This window comes from Canis aureus, chromosome 33 (genome assembly GCF_053574225.1).
Source record: "Canis aureus isolate CA01 chromosome 33, VMU_Caureus_v.1.0, whole genome shotgun sequence".
NCBI lineage: Eukaryota > Metazoa > Chordata > Mammalia > Carnivora > Canidae > Canis > Canis aureus.
The window spans coordinates 9,244,876-9,270,526 of record NC_135643.1 but is presented as its reverse complement, the minus strand read 5'-3'; the positions used below and the strand labels follow the sequence as shown (position 1 = coordinate 9,270,526).

The window sequence follows — 25,651 nt, the reverse complement described above, 5'->3', positions numbered from 1 at the left end:
TAGTGGAGTAAAAAAAATCTGTGTCTTGACCCTGATAGATATTACCAATAAAAGTGAAATAAATTCTTCATCTTTTGAAGGAGAATTTAGACAACAATTTCAGTTCAGCCTTTAAGCTGCTTTAAGTGGCTGGTGCTTCCAGTTGGGTGGAAATATTTGCCCTGAGGCGGAAGGATGGAGTGAGAAAGAGGTACTTACTTCTACAATTAAAACATACGGCAGAACGAAGTTGTGAGAAATGGAGTACTATAGCATAAGTAATTGGCCTTCAGCTTTTGATTGCTAAGGTATTTATTTCAAAAGTCATTTATTTTGAATAAACATATTTCCAATTGATTGACACAGCTACTAGGAAAACAACCAGATAAAGAACTAGGCTACCCACACCTATGAAATTGCCCTTTCAGAAAACCTTGGACAATCTAGATAAAAAATTATATCAAAACAAAAGAAAATAAAAACACAACATATCAAATATCATGAGATGCAGCAACAACAGTTCTGACAGGAAAATTTATAGCAAAAATGTATGTATTAATAAATTAGAATAACACCAAATAAACAACCTAACTTTACACCACGAGGAACCAGAGAAAGAAGAACAAATTTTTTTTTAAGATTTTATTTATTCATGAGAGACATAGAAAGAGGCAGAGACACAGGCAGAGAGAGAAGCAGGCTCCACGCAGGAAGCCCGATGTGGGACTCGATCCTGGGACTCTAGGATCACGCCCTGGGCCGAAGGCAGGTGCTCAACTGCTGAGCCACCTGGGCATCCCAAGAAGAATAAATTAAACCCAGACTTACCAGGACAAGGAAATAATAAGGATCAAAGTGAATACGACTGAAATAGAGACCAGAAAAACAAGAGAAAAATTAAAGAGCTGGTTTTTTAACAAATTTACCAAATTTTTAAACAAATTTAACAAAATTAAGAGCTGGGTTGTTTTTTTTTTTTAAGATAAGCAAAGTTGACAAACATTTAGCTAGACTAAGAAAAAAAAAGAGAAGACTCAAAAAAATTATAAATGAAAAGGAGACATTCCAACTGATACTACAGTAACATATAGCATCATAAGAGAGACTATGAACAAGTTTAAGCCAACAAGTTGGCTTCTACAGAGAAGTAACATGCCTAATAGAGAATTTAAAGGAACAGTCATAAGGATACTAATTGGACTTGAGAAAAGAATAGAAGACATCAGTGAGTCAGTGAGACTCTTACCACAGGGGAAAAAAAGAGATAAAAAATAATCAGAGATGAAGAATGCAACAAACAAAATTTGAAACAGGCTTCATGTAATGAAAACAGGCTGGAAGAATCAGAGGAACAAATTAAAGATAAAAATAATGGAAAGACAAAATAATGGAAAATAATGAAGCTGAACAAAAAAGAAAAGAATTGTGCAATGTAAGAATAGACTTAGGAAACTCAGTGACTCCATCAAGCATAAAAACATTCATATTATAGGAGTCCCAGAAGAAGAAGAGAGAGAAAAGAGGGAAGAAAATTTATTTCAAGAAATAAAAGCAGAAAACTTCCTGCTATCTAATAAGGAAACAGACATTCAGATCCAGGATGTACAGAGAACTCCCATCAAAATCAACAAAAACGGGCAAACACCAAGACATATTATAATTAAATTTGCAAAATACAGCGATAAAGAAAAAAATCTTAAAAACAGCAAGACAAAAGAAGTCCTTAAAGAGGTGCCTGGGTGGCTCAGTCAGTTGGGTGTCTGATTTTTAAGTTTGGCTCAGGTCATGATCTCAGGGTCCAGGGACTGAGCCCCACATTGGGCTCCATGGTCAGCAGGGAATATGTTTCTCTCTCCCTCTGCCCCTTCTCGTGCTTTAGTTCTCTCACTCTCTCTCTCTTTCTCTAAAATAATAATAACAATAATAACAACAACAACAACAACAATAAATACATCTTAACAAAAGAAGAAAAAAGAAATCCTTACAAAGGAAAACCCATGAGGTTAGCTGGAGACTTCTCAACAGAAACTTGGCAAGCCAGAAAGGAGTGGTATAATAAATTCAAAGTGCTTTAGGGGAAAAATCTGCAGCCAAGAATACTCTGACGAAGCTATCATTCAGAATAGAAGGAGAGACAAAGAGTTTCCCAGGCAAACAAAAACTAAAGGAGTTCATGACTAAACCAGCCCAGCAAGAAATATTAAAGGAGACTCTAAGTGCAAAGGAGAGACCAAAACTACAAAGACAAGAAAGGATCAGAGAAAGTCTCCAGATGTAATGACAAAACAAGTAATAAAATGGCAATACATACATATGTATCAATAATTATTTTGAATGTAAATGGACTAAATATTCTAATCAAAAGACACAGAGTGTCAGAATGGATAAAAAGAAATAAGACCCATTTATATTCTGTCTACCAGAGACCCTTTTTAGACCTACAGACACTTGCAGATTGAAAGGGAAGGATTGGAGAAATATTTATCACCCAAATGGACATAAATAAAACCTGGAATAGCAATATTTATGTCAAACAAAGTAGACTTTAAAACAAAGATTGTAAAAAGAACCAAAAAGGGTATTATATAATCATAATGGGGATAATCAAACAAGAAGACATAACAATTGTAAATATTTATACCCATCATGGGAACACCCAAATATATAAAACAATTAACAACAAATATAAATTTGATTGATAATTGATAATAACACAATATTAGTAGGGGACTTTATCATCCCACTTACATCAATGGCAAATCGTCTACACAGAAAATAAACAAGTAAACAATGGCTTTGAATAAGGACCAGTTGGACTTCTCAGCTATATCCAGAACATTCCATTCTAAAACAACAGAATACATATTATTTTCAAAGGCATATGAAACATCCTCCAGAATAGGTCACATATTAGGTCACAAAACTGGTCCCAACAAATACAAAAATATGAATTCAAAGAGATACATGCACCTCCATGTTTATAGCAGCATGATCTACAATAGCCAAATTATGGAAAAAGCTCAAGTATCCAACAACTAAATGAATGGATAAAGAAGAGGTGATTGATATATATATATATATTACTCAGCTATAAAAAAGAATTAAATCATGCCATTTGCAATGACATGGATAAAGCTAGAGAGTATTGTACAAAGTGAAATAGGTTAATCAGAGAAAGACAAATATCGTATGACATCACTCATATGTGGAACTTAAGAAGCAAAACAAACCAGCACAAGAAAAAAAGGAAGAGAGAGAGGCAAAACAAGAAACAGATTCTTAACCATAGAGAACAAACTGATGGCTACCAGAGGGGAGGTGGCTGTGATGATGGATTATATACATGATGTTTAAGGAGTGTATTTGTCGTGATGAGCGCAGGGTGACGTATGGAAGTGTTATTCCTATATTGTACACCTTAAACTAATCTAACATTGTACATTAACTAACTGGAATTAAAATAAAAACTTTTTTAAAAAAATACAGAAATCAATTACATTCATTTATACTAATGATGAAGCATCTTAAAGAGAAATAAAGAAAACCATCCCGTTCACAATAGCTTCAAAAACAACAAAATACTTATGAATAAATTTAACCAAGGAATGAAAGACCTGTACAAGAAAACTACAAAACTTTGCTGAAAGAAATCAAAAATGACACAAACAAATGGAAACACATCCCATTTCCAAGGATCAGAAGAATTAATATTTTTTAAATGACCATATTATCCAAAGCCATCTACAGATTCGGCACAATACTTATCAAAATACCAAAGGCATTCGTCATAGAAATAAAAGAAACAGTACCAACTGGGTCTCCTTTAGGTCCTGGCAACGGCAGTGTAATATGGTTCAAGATTCTGCCTGAGATCAAAGTCACAGCTGTGTGCTCGGTCATCTCTGGCACAGCCACTGCACACATCCACAGTTCAGCAATGGGGGCAAGAAAAAAACAGTTGCCTATTATCCATATCAGTGGGGTTTGATGCAAAGGGATAGGCCTATCTCTGGAATTAATCATTACTGTGTATCACAGGGGTTAGAGAATATCAATTAAGGAAGCCTTTTTCTGATTGATGAAGAATAACTTCATTATGTTCATCTACCCCTTCTAACAGGTTATGCAGTGTATTAATGTAGCACATAATAAAAACAACAAAGTAGCAAAATAAATAAAGAAGTAATCCTAAAATTTGTGTGAAACCTTAAATCCTGAGAAAAAAAGCACAAAGCCAGAGGTATTATGCTCTCCAGATTTGAACTATACTAGAAAGCCATAGTAATAAAAACAGTAGCACAAAAATAAAAACATTGGCCAATGGAATGGAATAGAGATCCCAGAATTAAACCCTGGCATATATGGTCAACTAATATTCAACAAGAGAGCCAAGAATACCCAATGAGGAAAGGATAGTCTCTTCAACAAATGGTACTGAGAAAACTGGAGAAACACATGCAGAACAATGATTGGACCCCTATCTCACCTCATTCATAAGAATGGACTCAAAATGGATCAAAGACTTAAACATATGACCTACTACCATAAAACTCCTAAAAGAGAACATAAGAAAGAAGATCATCAATACTGATTTTGACAATCATTTTGGGGGGTATGACACCAGAAACACAAACAACAGAAGAAAAAAATCAACAAGAGAAACTATATCAAGCTCAAAGGGTTGGCAAAGAAAAGCAAAACAAAACAAAACAAAACAAAAACAAAAACCCATACACACGCACACAAAAACAACTAACAAAGTGAAAAGAAACCTACAGACTGGGAGAAAATTTTGCAAACCATATATCAAGTAAGAGATTTATATCCAAAATATATAAAGAACTCAGTTAATTCAATAACAAAGGAACAGACAACTCAATTAAAAAATGAGCAGAAGAACTAAATATTTCTCTAAAGAGGACGCCAAGGGATCCCTGGGTGGCGCAGAGGTTTGGCGCCTGCCTTTGGCCCAGGGCGCGATCTTGGAGATCCAGGATCGAATCCCACGTCGGGCTCCCAGTGCATGGAGCCTGCTTCTCCCTCTGCCTGTGTCTCTGCCTCTCTCTCTCTCTCTCTCTCTCTCTCTGTGACTATCATAAATAAATAAAAAAATTTTTTTTAAATAAAAAAAAATAAAGAGGACACCGAGATGGCCAACAGACACATGAAAAATGCTCAGCATCACTAATCATCAGGGAAACGCAAATCAAAACCACAGTGAGATATCATCTCACACCTGTTAGAATGGCTATCATCAAGAAGACAAGAGATTTGTGCTGGCAAGGATGTAGTGAAGGGGAATAGTTACACATTATTGGTTAAATGTAAATTGCTCCAACCACTATGGAAAACTATATGGAGGTTCCTCAAAAAAATTAAAATAAGAAATGCCATATGATTCAGCAATTCCACACCTGCCTAAAGGAAATAAAAACAAGATTTTGACAAAATATATGCACTTCCATGATCATTGTAGTATTATTCACAATAGCCAAGCTATGGAAACAACCTAAATGCCCATCAATAGAATAATGGATTTAAAAAAAAAGTGCATGGGGTGCCTAGGTGGCTCGTTCAGTTAAGCACCTGCCTTTGGTTCAGATCATGATCTCAGGGTCCTAGGATGCAGCCCCACATGGCTCAGCAGGGAGTCAGCTTCTTCCTACTCCCTTGCCCCCCATCCTGCTCATGCTCTCTCTTGCTCTCTCCCTATCAAATAAATAAATACAATCTTTTTTTAAAATGTGGTATATATGTACAATGGATATTATTCAGCCACGAGAATGGATGATAACCTCCCATTCGCATCAACAGGGATAGGCCTTAAGCACATTATGCTTAGTGAGATAGGCAGATAGAAACATAAGTAGTGTATGATATCACTTACATATGGAATCTTAAAAAGCTACATCTGTGAAAAAACAGAGTAAAATGGCAGGTGGGGGACAAGAGTGATGTGTAAATGTTAAACTTGTAATGAGTAGTAAGTAAAGCATAGAGATCTAATGCACAGTATGATAAATGAGACAATAATATTATGTAATAATTATGTAATGTGATAAATTTCACTACATCAGCAATCATACTACAATATATAAATATATCAAAGTAGGAAAAAAATATCATTGTAAAACCCTCCCTAGCATTCACCTTTTCTAGGTAAATTTCCTAAGCAGTTTCTCTAAATAGAGTTACCCATGGTCATCTGTCTTTATTTTTACATACACAAAATATAAAATATGATCTAATTTACCTTTCATCATAATTTCTGTCTGACAGTGACCAACGTTGCTGGTCAATATTTAAAATCCCAATGCTGGACAGCCCGAGTGGCTCAGTGGTTTAGCGCCGCCTTCAGCCCAGGGCCTGATCTTGGAGACCCAGGATCCGGTCCCACATCGGGCTCCCTGCATGGAGCCTGCTTCTCCCTCTGCCTGTGACTCTGCCTCTCTCTCTCTGTGTGTGTCTCTCATGAATAAATAAATAAAATCTTTAAAAAAAGAAAAGAAAAGAAAAGAAAAAAGAAATCCCAATGCTGGGACACGTGGGTAGCTAAGCATCTGTTTTTGGCTCAGAGCATGATCCCAGGGCTCAGGGGTCGAGTCCTACATCAGGCTCCCTGCAAGGAGTTTGCTTCTCCCTCAACCTGTGTCTCTGCCTCTATCTGTGTGTTTCTCATGAATAAATAAATAAAATCCTTAAAAAAAAAGAAAGAAATGAAACCCCAATGCTTAGAGAATATCTTGCTTTCTCTGTGCTGAGAAAAGAACAGAGTGGCTGCTGATTTTACAATTTGCCCTACTAGATTTTTTCAGCTACTGTAATAGATGAGTTAAAATGTAGTTGTATCTTTTTACTCTTTTTATTCATTTGCCCTACTATGCTATAGGGCAATACCTTCTGACTTTTGGATTTCAAAGAGCCCTGAAATTTTCCCCCAAAATTTGCAAAACCAACATTTTTCCAATTTACTTTGGACCAGTGGAACCCTTATTACTGACAGATACTGGTTTCCGTCCAGCACTAGGGGTCACTGTTCCAGGGATCAATGTTAAAACTACAGCTATCCTGAGCATGCGATAAACTTGAAGACATCCTGGGAATAAGGCCTCAGTCTTACTAAAATAAAAAAAAAAAAAATCCAAAACTGCTCATGAACCCAGAGACTAGATATCCTTTTGAGCCTTTGATCTCAAAAGACAGCTAACATTAACAAACTGGCAAACTGTAAATTTTAGTGCTTCTTATAACTTGTACCATCCTCTCAGCAGGATTCTCTCATCCTTCAATTCCCAGGAGGCCCCAGACATATTGGTAAAAGAGGAAAATATCAAATAATACTTCGGGGAGACAGATATTCTGGGACATTTGGAAGCCAGAGGCAGACTTATTTTCGAGAGACACTCAGGCATCAACTCCATTTTCCACCCCAGTGAGCATTGCTAGTTCTGAGTTTGTTTCATGAACTAGGAGAACCTGATGTATTTAAATAATTCCTAAACAGGAACACATGGATTATTTGTGTCATTAATGAGATATAAACTTAAACAGAAAAACAATAGGGAAGTAGCAATAATTCAGCCTCTTTCCCCACACTAGCAGGATCCTAACAGTCCAGGAACGTCACAAGTATAAAGATTCTAGGAGCAAGAGAAAATCTTACTAAAAATACTGTTGTTTCTGCTCTGTGTAATTACCTCACTTCCTTTAATTCTATATCCTTGGCAGCAATTAGAGACATAGAGAGATGGAGAGAGAGACAGAGACACACAGAGAGAGAGAGAGAGAGAGAGAGAGAGAAAGAAAGAGAGATTTCCTTGCCATTCCATAACCCAATTTGCTACACTGCACATAACACCTCTTTAGCTATAAACTGACTGTTACATTTGTTGGCAAGTCACCAAGTTCCACAGCCATTCTCCAAAACACATGGGAAACATAATTTCTACCATTTATGGACCCACCATACAGGTGTTCAGAATGCTGCTTATTTCCAGCAGAAAAATTGATAATGTGGAATTACATCATCTAATTAATTATAATCTAATCTCAACAAACCCATTAATTCCACATGTGCATAACTCCTCACTTCCACTTTAGCCTGAGGGCTGGGAAGAAGTAAAACGAACACTATTGCTGAGCTCAGGTTTCTGTGACCCGACAGCATAATGACAAGAGTCACGTGACTAAATTACCCTGTATCTATACCCCTATACACTATGCAATTTGAACAGAAAATAGCCAGCAAAATATAGTAACTATATTTGCAGATGATAAGAAAATGTAATGTCCTTAACACAATGTCCCTAGTACATGCAATCATTTTAACTATTCTACGTATGAGAAAGCACATTGTATAGAGTTTGTGAAATATAAAATGTGAAGTGTTATGTTTATTTAAATCTGTGACAGTTAAATTAAGCACTCTTGGTTTTGTGGCTCCTTTTAGAAACATTTATTTAAAATGATCCTTTCTTAATTTTTTAGCATAATAGGAATTGGAAGAGTGTCATACAAGGTAATAATGAAAAGGAAGACTCTATGTGGTACAAAATCTGTAAAAGAAACTTGCTGAGTCAAGGGAGATGAAAAACAATGATGAACAGAAAGGAAGTGGAGTTAAATTACATTGTTGAGCCATGCACCAGGCACTGAACTCAGTGCCTTCTAAGTTTTTTCATTTTATCCTGAAAAAATACTATGATTTTCTTATTATCATTCACATTGTCATAGTTGATGAAATGGATTCAAGGAGCCGAAGTCACTTGTCCATGTTCACTCAGTTGGTAAGTGGTAGAGTGGGGTTTTGAAGCCAAATGTTACAGTGCATACTTGCCTTATTCTAGAGAATTCTGGGAATTTGAGAACCACACTCGATATCACTGGATTTCCTCCTTGATTCTATCCAGCTCTCCAAATTGCTTCTGAGTGCATCTGAAGAAACACATCTTGGATAAACATTTCTTTGATGCTCTCAGGCTCCAGTTTTCTCTTCCCTGTGCGAAATACTGTGGTATTTACTCCACCATTTACACATCCTATAGCATATGCTACCTAGTTTGCCAGTCAACTTCTACACATGACTTATCTTCTGGATTAAATTATTTACGCACAGGCAGAGATCATCTATTAAAGATCTTTGAGTTCTGTATTGTGCAGGAATGTATAATAAATGTCCTCCCTCCACCAACTTTGGACAATTAATGGTTGCTGCCTAGAGTGCCATGTTGAAAAATTTGCACAGCCTCTTTCCTGTCTCAGTAAAAAACAATCCTTCGACTGATTAGTGATGGTGCTGTTGAGTATGATTGAAGAATGGGAGAAAGAAGCGGTAGAGGAGGGGCAGACTATGATAGCACTTATGCATGTTTGCTAAATCTTCCATAGTACTCCAAAGAGAAATTTGTACATTTTAGATTTCTGATTTCAGTGAAACACTCAGATAAATGAAAATAATTTGTCTAAAATTTATACCAAAATTATAAACCATTAATAAAGTGATTTTTTTAAGTTTGGTTAAACATGCAGAACAAATGATGCTTTTTCAGTTCATTTATAGCAAACTCCTATCCACAAATAATCCCTGTGACTGACTCCCTAGCCAGTGAGGGGAAAAATTAACTAATTCTCCAATCCAGATTCCAGCTACAGACTTAGGATTAAATCCATACCGGGTTTGTTTTCTCTGAATAAAAATTTTCAGTGTTTCCAATATTCTCCCCCTTTCACTAACTTCCCCTCTAAGGAATCTGCATGAGTAAAGAAAAGTAGAGTGTGCAACACAGATGCTTTTGTGGGCATTGTGGTACCCTTGGCATTGGTAGAAATAACTTCATGCTAATCCTTAAACATATGCTCCCTGCTGTCCACTGTTCTAAAGCACTATGGCCTTGGTTGACCTTGCCACTCTGAATCCTGCTGGCCTCTTCTGCTGCAGTTTACAGTTGGTAATTCATGATTCAATTCTTTAGATCTAGAAGCACCCATAGGGAACATCAGCCATCTAACCACCACCCAACCCACTCAATCTGCTTTCAGTTCTTGATGACTACAACTTCTAAGTGCATTGCTCTTGAGTTTCTTAAATTTAACCAGCCCCTGAGTTTAATCCCTACCAAGGCCTCAAAAGGAAATTAGGACACACTCCTAAATGCTTTGATATCTTCTTTTCTTCCCAATCTTCTTCGTGCAAATACCTGGACCACCCTTGTAGAGAAAGATTTCTTTTCTATTTCCCTTATGTCATATATCCTTATATCAGAGAAGGCTTATCATAGAAGGAAGGAGTATCCTTTTTACACTGTTGGAAAAAATTATGAATAGAGTCCTTCAAACAGTTTTAATATGCTAACAAGGATATAAAAGAATTTGGAAAACCCTTTTTCAAGGCTATGGTAGAATTTAAAAGCCTAACATGTAGCATAACTTTATTTTGCATGTCAAAAGGTTAATTATTAAGTAGGTCTTTCTCTTTGTTATTCTATGTTATCAGTTCCTAATACAGTCCCAGGTGATGTCTACCCCTGAGGAACTAGGGCAAAGGTCTTATATTCAAAAAGGCAGAAGAGAAAAGCACATTAATACTTTTCAAACTATATTCTCATTATACTTCAATGTCAGTAATATACAAAATAACTAGTGGTTGGTGTATCCTGATGAACAGAGGCCAAAGTTAATATTCTGACTCCTTAAAAGACAAATTTACTTCAATAGTTTGATTACAGACTAAAAATCTAACTTCAAGCTAGTCACGAAAGGGAACAGACATATGGGTAAGTTTTACAAGTTGTCATCATAATTAAAATCATAATTGTAAAATATAAGACCTCATAATGTTGATCTTTAGTGTCATCTTTATATTTGATTGAATCAATTTAATATTTGATATTCTGAACCCATTAAAATAATATGGCAGTATTTCTCTTTTGGGGCATACCAGCCTCAGTTCTCCTCCCCACTCCTAACTTAGGCTTACTGCTAAAATTATATAAAATTTAGCTGCATGAATCTAAATACATTGGATATTTTCCTGGTTGTTATTCATGTACTGTTTCAGAAGGTATTCAAATAATCTAACTAGATTAAAACATATATATGAGCCGAAGACTCCTTTATCATCTTATAAATAATATCTGGATCTTAAGTAAACAAATAGCCAGCTTTTAAGAGATCTCACTCATGTTTCTAAGCCTTGTCATTTGACCAAACTGGTTTTGGATTCAGTGAGTGTGCAACTGATGAATGCATGCCTATTTGTGGCCTCTTTCAAATAAGAAGGGACATATTGCCCCTCAACTAGAAAAAATACCCAGTGCTTTATTCATTCATGCAGTGTTTCATTCACTTTATCCAAAGAGTGCAGGATCAGACATTGTATTTAACTCAATTGCTTCTAAACAACAAAAAGTAGGACACTGAATTCTGCCTCTGACCATGATAGAGTAAAAGGAAAAAGACTTATCCCTTCTCAGTAAACAACTAGAAAAATGGACAAAATAGATTCAAAAACTGTGTTCAGACATTAGACAACAGGCATCATATAAAATGTTAATCTTTGCAAAGAGGGAAACAAGTGAGGTGGCCCCTACAATCTTCCCAACTTTGTACCCCCAGGCACTATCCAAGCCATGGTACAGGGAGGAGGATCCTAAGCAAAGCAGAGATGGCTCCCTGAGTTAGGAAGACAGAGATCTGTGTGCAGTGAAGATGAGTAGCTGGAATTTGAAGGGCAGAATTCTAGAGAGGAAAGCGCCACAAAGCTAGAGCTCCAGAAAAACACATAGAGGCTTCCTCTATCCTTGGTGAATACAAAGTCATGAGGATTAACTAGAATCCCACAAGTCAGGACCTGGCAGCTAAGACTTAAACAAGAGCACATATGGGACTAGGTGACATTTGAGTTTTGGCTAGCCAAAGAGTCGTGTCCTTCTTGAATATCTGGGGATTGAGAAAATCTAGAAAGGAAATACTTTAGTAGTAGGTCTAAATTAAGCACAGATTAAAAGCTATTCTAAATTCAAAAGCCAGTACTACTACAATAATTTTTTTTGAAAATACACATTACTAAAAAACTCCAGATTATTACTTCTCATGAACATAGATTAAAACCTCTTAAAATATATGCAAATAAATTATAATAATAAAAACATTAGAAGGATAAAATCATGACTAAATGGAGTTAATCCCAGGAGTTTGGGTTAACATTAGAAAATCAGGGGTGCCTGGGTAGCTCAATCGGTTAAGCATCTACCTTTGGCTCAAGTCATGATATCAGAGTCCTGGGATTGAACCCCTGTGTCTGGCTCCCTGCTCAGTGGGCCATCTGCTTCTCCCTCTCCCTTTGCCTCCCCACCCCCACATGTGTGTGCTCTCTCTCTCTCTCAAGTAAATAAATAAAATCCAAAAAGAATTGAGAAGAAAAGAAAATCAATCGATGTGACTAAATATATTGACAAGATATATATAGATATAGATAGAGATAGAGATACAACTTAATTGGAAACCAGGCAAATGTAAATGACCAATAAGCATCTGAAAATATGCTCAATATTATGAAATGCCAATTAAAATACAGTAAGATGTCACTACATATTAAAATGACTAACAAAATTTTTGACAATTGCAAATACTGTGAAGGATGTGGAGCAAGTGGAATGCTCACATACTTCTCAATACATAAAATGTTATAATTACTTTAGAAAATAATTTGGCAGTTTCTCTCAATATTAAACAAACACTTACTAGATGATATAACAATTCTACTCATAGATATTCACCCAGGAAAAATGAAATCTTATGTCCACACAAAGAATTATACATGCATGTTCACAGCAGGTTTATTTGTAACAGTAAAATTGAAATGATCCAAATATCCATCAATAAGTGAATGGACAAACATTTTTTTGGCATATCCATAAAACTGAATACTACCCAACAATAATAACAAGTTAATGATTCACACACAGGTGAGTCTCAAAAACATGCTTATAAAAGAAGTTAGACAAAAGAGTATGCATTCTATGTTTCCATTTAAAGTTAATTCTAGAAAAGGCAAATCCAATCTATAGTGACTAGTTATCAGTGGTTGACTAAAACTGAAGGTAGGAGTTTGATTGAAAAGGTACATGAGATATGTTATGATGAGCACTGGGTATTACATGTAAGTGATGAACCACTAAATTCTACTTCTGAAACCAGTATTATACTACATGTTAACTAACTAGAGGTTTTTTTTAACTAACTAAAGTTTAAATAACTTTTTTTTAAGTTGTGTGAGAGAATGCTTTAGAGTGATAAAAAAATGTCCTCCATGTTGATTTTGGTAGTGGTTACATAAGTGTATGTATTTTTCAACTCTCCTAACCATGAACTTAAAATTTTATTTTATTTTAGATTAAAATTAGTAGATTTTATTCATATTCAGTATTCAAACCATGAGATATTTGTTCAACCTTGAATATATACCCTCCTAGTCTATAACAGAAGTCTATTCATGGCACTACTATTTTTTTTCAAATCTTTGCTGCGTGAACTCTCTAAGTATTCAGGTGCTATCTTCCAATAGGATCACCAGCTTCTAGACTGCTTTGAAACTGCCTTAGAATAAGTAACATCAAATGAGAGACACAGACAGATTAGAAAAAGACCTGAAATATAGTTATAACCTTTCACTGCATAGCTATGGGAAAAGAACTACTCAGGCTACAATAAAGGACAGTGATTGGCCATAAGTAAAACTCAGAAAAATGGAGACAGAATGAAAATATAAGTCTAACTCCCTACCTACTTACTCTTGAAATAAACCAAACTTATAACTTCATCTTGGAAAAGAAGTTTCTAGGACTCCTATTGACCACAGATTGCTAGGACCAAATGATGCATGTAGAAGTGTTTTAGAAGAGCAGTCACTAGGAAGAAGACAAATTAACATCTCTCTTGCATTAGAGTTCTAAGAGATTTGGTAAGGGTAGATTTAATAGTACTTTCCTCGTCTAGAAAAAGAAAGCAAATATTTTAAAGCTAAAAAGTAGAAAATGTCTTTCAAATGTATCTGAACTTACCTAGCATACCCCCTTTTTTAAGAGAGAGAGAGGAATGGATGCTTAATTGACTGAGCCACGCAAGCACCCCTTAATTAATATGATCTTAAATGAGCTTTTTAAAATCCAATCTGAAAAAAAAAACAACCCTATTATTCTCTTTGGCAATTTAAATATGAGAAACAATGTACTGAAACACGAATGTATATCTTAAATGCCTGAAAGGCATCATAGGGAAAATGACAGTTAATTTTCTATAGCTAGAGTTTTCTTTCCATAACATAAATTCTTATGTGATTAAAAAAAAAAAAAAAACTTCTGCGATCCTTTCATTGCATATAGGATAAGCCCCTCAAAATCACTTGTCTGACAATACATGGTCATTTACACCCAACCTCACCCTACCTTACCAGCCACATCTTCAATTACCTTCCCAATCTCTGCCTTCCCTAAAAAGTAAGCTAATCCTCATTTCACAAATATTCAGTGTTCACTCCATCTCTAACCTTTATACATATTCTGCCTTTTTTTTTTCACCTATTCTTGACGTACATCATCCTATAAGGTCCAGCTCAAATGCTGTCTCTCCTTGTAAAGCCTAGGTCAGCTCTCTGTTTCTCCGGGTCCTGGTCAGTGATCTTACACAATACATCACAAAACACTGTTAATTTTGTATGCTAGCCTCCCAGACTGTATTAGAAGATACTTTTTCCAGAGTCAGAACTATATATAGTCCTTTAATTCTTGTTAGTTTGCTTGTTAATTATCACATTTTCCATTCCTTGTATGGTCGTTGTAAATAGTGGGAATGATAAAGTCTAATACATCAAATTTTATGGGTCTTCAATTCATTTATGTTTGTTTTGAGTGTAAGTATTGTGTTGTGGTTTCTTTTCCTTCCCTGACCTCAATTATTTCTTCTGAATATGGTGTTTTTCAGGACTGATAAAATACAATTGATTCCTCAGAACTTCTGAGGTAGAAAAACTCCCTTGCTTGCAAAATAGTGATCAAGATTGGTTTATATCATCACTGCTAAGGAAAACTCAAAGTGCGTATACATTTGAGAGAGTGTCAATATAATTTAAAGGCAATGTATTATGTAGGAAAAGCTAAGTATTCAAGATCTCTTAGGCTTTTCCTAATGCCTCACACTTACAGCATATATTTCCCCACAGATTCTGTCCATATCTTCCTAAAAGGTATATTTGTATTTTTATTGTAGATCTAAATGATTATAAATTCCAAAACCCAAAAGTGGAAACCACCACTTCAGAAATTCAAGATGGAATTTAATTTCAAAATCTCTTAAATCTATTTCCAACACTGTTGTTGGACTCATTATAACTTGTTCTCTGATATTAGTTCTCTGCATATTATCCAAATAAACGAAGCTGATTTAGTTACTTGATTTAGTCAAATAATCAAATAATCAGTTAAAAAATAATCACATTAGATATCAGCCCATAAAATCTCTGGCCCCCAAGATATTTAAATTATTATTTCATTGTCAAAGACATATCCTAATGCCTATAGGCCAAACCTTAGCTCTCAGTGACTGCGAAAATGTAAAGCTTGAGCACCATCCATTGAGCCTCTTCTGTGTCAGTTTCTTCTTAGATATAATGATGGGCCTAGAGAACTTTATCCAGGAGATATAACCTGATAGGAGAGAGCTAAGTTACAACCCAAAATCATACCTTGCATTTTAATTCCAAAACTAAAGAAAAAGTCTTTTTAATAGCATGTGGAAGTTATAGGTCATCACACCCAAGTCTTTTTTCCAATAGAGAAGATTCTCATGGTTCTCTCACTTTATTATTTTATTTATAAATAGCTACATAGCACTAACTATAGGCAATGTTTTAAGTAATTTACAAAGAGGGGATCCCTGGGTGGCTCAGCTGTGTAACAACTGCCTTCGACCCAGGGCATGATCCTGGAGTCCCAGGATGGAGTCCCGCGTGGAGCCTGCTTCTCCCTCTGCCCGTGTCTCTGCCTCTCTCTCTCTCTGTCTCTCTCTGTCTCTCATGAATAAATAAATAAAATCTTTTTTAAAAAGGTAATTTACAAATATTAACTCATCCACTACTCATGAAAAATCCTGTGAATAGGGACTAGTAGTAGTGCTAATTTACAGATGAATGCAAGGCTAAGTTTGTTACCCAAAAACTTGAAACTAATAAGCGACCGAACCAGGATTTGAATTCAAGCAGTCTGGCTGTATGACCTATAATGTGAACCTTTTTTTCAACTCTGCCTCTGTGTCACAGTTCCCAGACATCTAGGAGCAAAGCCAAGATATTTTGATGGCTCCCTTCACAGTTCCCATGAGTGAGAAGAATTAGCTTACCACTAATGACTATCTATGAGTTGGTAAAAAAGTCAAAATTGATGTTACGTGGCTGCTACACTCTTATAGAAAGGTCTTTTTTTCTTTTAAGTGAGGATACATATCCAGCTTTCTCAATTCTTTATACATTAGAGTAGCCTATAAGAAGACAGTGATAATTTCAATCCCATAAAATTGACACAAACAACTGATTCTTTAAGTTACACTTCTAAGGGGCAGCCCAGGTGGCTCAGCAGTTTAGCACCTGCCTCCAGCCCAGGGCATGATCCTGGAGACCGGGGATTGAGTCCCATGTCGGGCTCCCTGCAGCGAGCCTGCTTCTCCCTCGGCCTGTGTCTCTCCCTCTCTCTGTGTGTGTCTTTCATGAATAAATAAATAAAATCTTAAAAAAAAAAGTTACACTTCTAAGAATGCAAATGTCTTCTCTCAGTAATTTCTTAAGTTTTAAATTCACGGATATTTTGAGCTATCACTGACCTCTATTTCTGATGCAAATGACCTTCTTCCTTTTGAATATTATCACATAAATTATTCAAAAACAATCCTTTTACCTTCCATATATTATTTAACATCAAAGAGTTTAGGAACTAAAACTTCTTAAAAAATTACCTGTCTTAAAAATCAGAGCCACTTGCAGCCTTCTAAAATCCAGAGATGTCTGAAACTTTTAAATGGGTTTAGTACAACAAAATAAAATGGGCAAGGTGGGTGAATGAGAGAAGAGCTGTGCCCAATTTGATGGGGCTGGACTTCCCAAAAATAATCAGTGGTTATTACCTGAGCTTCTGGGAACTGAACTGCCCACATCTATAGGAAGACTTGTAAAGAACCATGCCTTGCAATTTATCTCCAAGCTGCATATTCAGACATTTCTAAAAATAAGTAAAGTCAGTGAGACAATAATGGTGTTGGGTTGCAGTAGTCTTCAGATTCCAAAAAGAAGAACTGATGAGTCAAGAAGTCTCTCAGGACAGGTGAGAAGAGTTAACAGTTTGGTTTCTGGAGGCCAGAAGATTTCAGAGGATTAGGAGAATTTTTATTCTTGATTCCTCTAACTACACCTTGACTCACAGAATGGGGTGGAAACACAAGTGGAAGATTTGGCCAAGGAAAAAAAAGTATTTCTAAGAATAATTATCTAAAATGATATCATTTGTCTAATAGCATATAGTGGTAACAAAACTTATAAATACAAATATACATGACAAATTTTATGTTTATGTGTACATGGTATTAGAAGCGCATGGGTACACATGTATATACCTGCACACATGTTCATGCAAATGTGACAACATCACATACTCTTGAAAAAAATGATGGCAGCTCTCAAATAGATGGAGGGCTACTAATGGGGGGGATCAGACATGTAGTTCTACAGAGTAGAACTAGCATTCAAGAGTTGGAATTAATGGAAACAAGTCTCGCCCTCTGCAAAGACAAAAAGCTTATAAAATATTGAGCATAATTTCCTCTCCTACAGTTTTCCCTGAAAACTTGCCATTACCTCTACTACAGTTTTCCTTTTTATGGCACGTCTACTAACCTTTTTGTTATTCCTCATGCTTGAACTTCCTAGAAACTAATTTGGCAAAGAGAAAAAGAATTTTTGTTCAGTTTCTACAGCTAACACAAATGTATTATAAATAATAAAGGAGAGTTGAAACAAAGGTCTGATTGATTTTTATAGCATTTTTATAAGGGCATTATATGAAAGTATTTAGTGAATAGTCATCTTTTCCTTCGAGGAAGTATAAAACAATGTATGTCACAAGTATTTAATAAGCTTTCTAATAATGATGTCCTTCATTTTTTGGCAGCCACTACCAAGGTAAGATTTTTGTAAATAACCGAGAATAATGCCTCCAACCAGTCCCCTGAGGAAAGAAACAAGAATATTATAGCTGCCAACAGCCACCTTCTCTAACCATTGAACTATAATAAAAACACAGATAGGCTTACAATAACATGTACAGCCCCACCATTCTGGAGAAGCAAAAAGAGGTAAACATATTTCCAGGTGACAAAAAACTCTAAATAACAGACAGCATCCTTGATCTTCTCTCCTGTATGTTTAGGATACAAATACCTTCTATTACGTGGGAAAACATAATTGCAAAAGCACTGATTTGTATCTGGTTTACCTTAGGTGAAACCAAGGTTTTTTCCTAGGAAATATGTGAAAAGGAATATAAAGAAGACCCACTGACACACTATGTATCACAATTTGAGGCCCCCTGGATTTGATCCAGTTCATCTCAGTGGACCACATTCCCCTCTGTGGCCTGAGAGAGTTATAGTAGCCTTCAAATAAATTTACTTTCATCCCATATGTCTTTCCACACTAGATGAATCAGAGAGCAAAACTTTTGTTTGTCACCTGACTTTCCTTAGACTCTGAAAAAGATTTCCTATTTGAAAGACCAATATTTCAGGTCTCCAGACCCATGGCACAATTGTTTACAGGTATTAAAGCATAGAAACGGGCTGTTCACTTCCTCACAATTAACTGTTACTCATTTCAGGCTGGGTTATCCAGTTAGGCAGAGCAAATGTAAATAGCAGCCACACCAGCATTTCATGAACATAAACCATTTCTGCCCCTCAGCACATGCTTTAATACCTCACAGAACTAATGCTTCATGAAAAACAGCTTGACAAACACTAGTTTAGTCATTACATGCACAGACACATACATCCACACTTGCACACACACACATCTCTAAATAGTACCAATGAAATACCTAATATATGGAAGTCTAATGACATTTTAGGAACACGCAAATCCTTCTAGTAACAGATGCTAAATCATAAAGACAAGGTAGAAAGTTGTAATAAATGTGTGTCAAACCTGAATAATAAATATTTGCTAGAATGGCTTAAAATATTCATACTCCTTGAGCCAGTAAGTCTAAAATTGGCCTTCAGGAGAAAATTCAAAGTTCAGAAAAATATTTATGCCTCTCCAATTTTTTATTGCAGTGCTATTTATATTTCCAAAAAACTAGAAGCAACATAAATATCTAACAATAGGGGAATCAAATAAACTGTGATATATACATTTATTCAGAGTATAACTCAGTGATTAAAAATTATAATGTGGGAAGATTTTTATGATATAATGTTTGATGAAAGGGCCAGCAGATTCCAGAACTGTTCAGACAGTATAATTTCAATGCATAAGATATATGCCCATAGAAAAAAGCTAAGCAGAAACGTACAAAATATTAAAGTATTTATTTCTAAAGAATGCATGAATGCTATTCTCTTTATACATTCTAGTATCAACAAAATTTCCCACAAATGACATATATTGTTGTGATTCACAGGAAATAATAAATGTCTCTTCCTCATGAAGCTGTCAATAACTATTTCCTGGAGAAATCGCTCTCTACCTTTTTATCTTACAGCATATTGCTTCTCTGGTGACATTTTCACAAAATTTAATTGGTAATTATAGGAATGAGAGAAAAGAAAGTTAAACTGAAGAATGCGACCTCCTCAAACACCTTTCTTCTAAAGGGAGTTTTGATAGTCATGACAACTCTGTGGTAACTTGACCGTTTAGGAGGAGAAATTTTCCCCCAGGGCAGTGAAAGGCAATTCCAGTTTTTATCTCTTGGGATTTTTGGTTTCCTCTCACCTCCTTCAAGATGTCAATCAAGTTCCTGATAAACTTGGTAAAACTGAATCTAAAGCAGACCATTATTTGTTTACCTTGCCAGCTCTGAGAATGTGAGCCTCTCTGGGAATTAAGGGCAAAGTGGTTGCTAGGCACTCAGATGTGTGACTTCATTAACTACACTTTATACAAGGCTAGAAATCAAGCCTAGAAAGGACAAATAAGCATCCAAATCACAGCCTCTCTTCAGTCAGCATAAAAGGGTTTGGGTTTGTTTGTTTTTTCCTCAACTGAGGAGGAGGAGAAAAACTTCCTTACAGCAATTTGGATAAGTATACATTTACAAAAAACACAACAATTAAGACATATGTTGAAGGCTTCCCCAATTGCCACTATTTCTTCTCTCTAATCCTCTCACAAACCAAAATGTGATTGTTGTACGATTGTACGTATGTGTTTGAAATTAAGAATTAAGAACAACCTATTAAAAAGCTCATCTTTTGTGGCTTCTCCAATTCCCAAAATGTTCATTTTATTTATTTTTATTTATTTATGACAGTCACACACACACACACAGAAAGAGGGAGAGAGAGGCAGAGACACAGGCAGAGGGAGAAGCAGGCTCCATGCACCGGGAGCCCGACATGGGATTCGATCCCAGGTCTCCAGGATCGCGCCCTGGGCCAAAGGCGGGCGCCAAACCACTGCGCCACCCAGGGATCCCCAAAAATGTTCATTTTAAAAACTGCTTGTGAATGTAGGAAACAGAAAAAAAGATATGTGAGCCATGGATCACACTCACAAATGGGAGAGACAACCAAATTCCTCATTTTGTCAAAGAACAGCACAAGCCTCACTTCTAAATGCGTGTATCTCTCCAGCATCTGCTTCTTCCACGCCTTCTTTCACGCTTTTTCCACTAGATAACTGGTCTTATCAAATGTGAGTGACCAGTGGGCAACTGGTCTTGTTCAAGATGGTGATACAGGAAGACTCTGAACTCAACTCTTCCACCAAATTACACCTATTAATAGAACCATTCCTCCTGAAGAAGAAGTGAGGGCTGACTGAACAGCTACTGAACAACCAAAGGCAGAGAGAATTCCAAGAAACAGCAGGAGAGACAGAGACATGGGAACAAACGAGACCTCCACCCCCCACAGTGCAAACAGCCGTGGGGAGACATAGTAATGAAGGATGAGGAACAGATTCTTCTGTCCTTAGGCTCAGAAAAATGGCCACAGTTTAAGAGAGTAACCAGTATATAAAAGAGAAAACACTAGAACTCTGAGAAGCAGCAGAGGAGCTATGGGAAAGCTCTCCAGGTCAGAGAAACTGGAGAACAGCAGAGTCTATGTTCCCACCCCACCTTAAAAGCCTAGACCAGAGCAGGATCCAGATACCGTGAGAGGTGGGTCGGATCATCCCAGGGAGCTCCTGACTTCAGGGAATCCAAGGTCCTGAAGTTCATACCAGTCTCAGTTGTGCTCAGGAGCTCTTTTCCTATCCACATCAAAAGGCCAGAGCAGAACGGGGTCCAGCTCACAGTGGACTTGCAACCTCAGCAAGCCCAGCATCCACAAACCCACACAAACCACCCTGTGATGCTGGGGCACAGAAAATAAGCCAAGGCTTCTCTGAGGTTTTTGTTTATTTGTTGTTGACTGTTTTATTTTATTTTATTTGACCTTTTAAAATGTATCTTGTCTTGTTTTGCTTTTTTTTCTTTTGGGTTTTGTTATTTTCTTTCTTGTTCTCCTTTTATTCTTTTTTTCCTTCTTTTTTAAATTTTTTTCCTTTTTATTATTCATTTTTTGTTATTCTCTCTATAAAAACCATAGTAAATTTTTTAAAGATTTCATTTATTTATTCATGAGAGAAACAGAGAGAGAGAGAGAGAGGCAGAGACATAGGCAGAGGGAGAAGCAGGCTCCCCACAGGGAGCCCAATGTGGGACTCAATCCCAGGACCCTGGGAACACGACCTGAGCCAAAGGCATATGCTCAACCACTGACCCACTGAGCCGTCCCAAAACCATGGTATAAAGTAGTAATTAGCATATACCCCACAGATCCAGCCAGCTAGCAAAAGTCACAAAGCACACATAGTCTGCATAGGGGTCACCAACATGAGACCACTCCTTCAACTTTAGAAGTAGCCATTTTGCCATTGAAACAAACACAGCCAAGTAAAATGAGGAAATAGAAGAATATCCAAAAGAAATAAAAAGGAAGATAAAAGAAAATAACTTCAGTAAAAAAAAATTAAATGAAACAGAAATAAACAGTAAGCCAGATAAAGAATTTAAAGTAACGATCATAAAGATACTCACTGTGCTGGATAAAAGAATGGAAGAATTCAGTGAGACCTTCAATAAAGAGATAGAAAATATTAAAAAGAATCTATGAGAACTGAAGAAAACAATAACTAAAATAAAAACACACTATAGAAAATCAACAGTAGATTAGAGGATGCAGAAAATATATCTGGAGAGCAGGATAATGGAAAGCACACAAGCTGAACAGCAAAATAGAAAAGAATTTTTTTTAATGAAGATAGATTAAGAGATCTCTTAGAAAACATCAAGTGAAAAAATATTCATATTTAAGGCTCTCAGAAAAAGAGAGAAAAGTGTAGAAAATTTATTTGAAGAGATAACTAAAAACTTACCTAACCTAGGGAGGGAAATGGACATCCAAGTCCAAGAAATTCAGAGAGTTCCAAACAAGATGAACCCAAAGAGATCCATACCATGGCACATAATAATTAAGATATCAAAGGTTAAAGATAAAGATAGAATCTTTTTTTAAAATATTTTAGTTATTTATTTGAGAGTGAGAGAGAGAGAGCATGAGGGAGAGAAAACACAAGCAGGGGGGAAGGGCAGAGGGAAAAGCACACTCCCTGACAAGTAGGGAGCCCAATGTGGGACTCAATCCCAGGACCCCAGGATTATGACCTGAGCTGAAGGCAGAGGCCTGACTGAGTCATCCAGGCACCCTAAGGAGAGAATCCTAAAAGTAGCAAGACCAGAAGCAATAAGTTACTTACAAGGGAAAACCTATAAGACTAATAGCTGATTTTTCAGTAGAAACTTTGCAACCAGAAGAAAGTGGCATGATATACTCAAAGTCCTGAAAGGAAAAACCTTCAAGCAAAGATTACTCTACTTACTCTACCCAGCAAGGTTATTATTCAGGCTTAATGGAGAGATAATTTCCCAGACAAACAAAAGATAAAGGAGTTTATCACTAATAATTTACTTATAATAATATAATAGTAATATAATATATATATAATATATATAAAGATTTTTTTCTCTTTTTCTGTTTTTTTAGAATGTTTGAACAAATGACCATCAAATTAATATGGACTGCTATTTATTTACAGTGTTAAATATGAACCTCATGTAACCAAAATCCCATACCAATGGTAGCTATACAAAAAATAAAACCAAACAAAATACTATATATACTCATCAATCACAAGGAAAGAGCAAGAGATGAGCAAAGAACTACAAAAAACAAATAAAAAATAAGTATATATCTATCAATAATTTAAATGTAAATGGCCTAAATGCTCCAATCAAAAGACACAGGGTTGCAAAATGGATAAAAATCTAAGACCCATCAATATGCTGCCTACAAGAGACTCATCTCAGACCAAACGATATATACAGAATGAAAGTGAAGGGATTGAAAAACATTCACCATACAAATGGAAGTGAAAAAAAAAAAGAAGCCGGGTAGCAAAACTTATACCAGACAAAATAGACTGTAACAAGAGACAAAGAAGGGCAATATATAATGATATAAGGATCAATCCAACAGGAGGATATAACAATTGTAAATATCTACACACCCAACACTAAAACACCTAAATACATAAAGCAAATATTAACAGGCATAAAGAGAGAAATTGATGGTAATGCAATAATAGTAGGTGACTTTAACACTCCATTTACATCAATGGATAGATAATTCGGATAAAATCAATAGGGAAATATTTTTGAAGGACATATTGGACAAGATGGACATAACAGATATATACAGAACATTCCATCAAAAAACAACAGAACACACATTCTTTTTCAAATGCACATGGAACATTCCTCAGAATAGGTAACATATTAGGCCATAAAACAAGCCTTAGTAAATTTAAGATTGAAATCATACCATGCATCCCTTTCTGACTACAACAGTATGATACTAGAAGTAAATCATAAAAAAAATGAAAAAAAATAAAGAGATACAAACACATGGAGACTAAACAATATGATGCTAAAAAACCAATGAGTCAATGAAGCAATCAAAGAAAGAATTAAAAAATACATGGAGACAAATGAAAATGAAGTAATCCAATATTTCACCTAAAGGAATGAGGAAATAGAAGAACAAATAAAGCCCAAGGTGAGTGGAAGAAAGGAAATAATAATGATCGAAGCAGAAATAAATTACATAGAGACTAAAAAGCAACAGAAAAAAAATCAATGAAACCAGGAGCTGGTCTTTGAAAAGATAACCAAAACTGACAAACTCTTAGTTAGACTCATTAAGAAAAATAGAGAAAGGACCCAAATAAATAAAATCACAAATCAGAGAGAAGTAACAACTGATACCACAAAAATAAGAAGAATTATAAGAGTATACTATGAAAAATTATATGTCAACAAACAGGACAACCTAGAAGAAATGGATAAATTCCTAAAACATACAATTTTCCAAAACTAAACCAGGAATAAATAGAAAATCTGAATAGATCAATTACAAGTAATGAAATTTAATCAGTAATCAAAAACTACCAAAAAATAGAAGTCCAGGAACAGATGGATTCACAAGTAAATTCCACCAGACATTTAAAGACTTAATACCTATTCTCTTCAAACTATTCCAAAAAATAGAAGGAAAGCTTCCAAATATATTCTGAAAGGTCAGCATTATGCTGATACCCAAACTAGACAAAGATACAAAACAAACAAACAAACAAAACTATAGGCCTATATCCCTGATGAACATAGATGCAAAAATCCTCAACAAAATATTAGCCAACTGAACACAACAGTATATTTAAAAGATCTTTCAAGGTGATCATGTGGAATATATTCCTGGGATGCAAGGATGGCTTAATATTTTCAAATTAATCAAAGTCATACAGCACATCAACAAAACAATGAGTAAAAATCATATTATCACCTCAACAGAGGGGGAAAAAAAGCATCTGACAAGATTCAACATCCATTCACAATAAAAACCCTCAACAAAACAAGGTGAGAAAGACCATACCTCAACATAATAAAGGCCACATATAAAAACCCACAGTTAATACTATCAGTGAGAGCTTTCCCCCCTAAGGTTAGGAACAAGACAAGAATGTCCACTCTTGCCACCTAGGAATAAATTAACCAAAGAGGTAAAAGATTTGTACACTGAAAACCTCAGACAGTGATGAAAGAAATTGAAGATGACAAACAAATGGAAAAATATTCCATGCTCATGGAATGGAAGAATTAATATTGTCAAAATGTCCATATTTCCCAAAGCAATCTACAGATTCAGTGCAATTCCTATCAAGTACCTACATCATTTTTCACAAAACTAGAATAAATAATACTAAAATTTTATTGGAACAACAGAAGACTGTGGATAGCCAAATCAGTCCTGA

General features: G+C 35.7%; 1 protein-coding gene and 1 pseudogene across 1 annotated transcript in view; one reads left to right on the top strand and one right to left on the bottom strand.

Annotated features, from left to right (window-relative positions):
• Positions 1 to 25,651, bottom strand: part of ARHGAP24 (Rho GTPase activating protein 24) — a 738,009-nt gene that overhangs the window by 594,264 nt on the left and 118,094 nt on the right. The gene's annotated exons all lie outside the window — the stretch shown is intronic.
• Positions 1,132 to 4,038, top strand: LOC144303946 (NADH dehydrogenase [ubiquinone] 1 alpha subcomplex subunit 1 pseudogene; annotated as a pseudogene).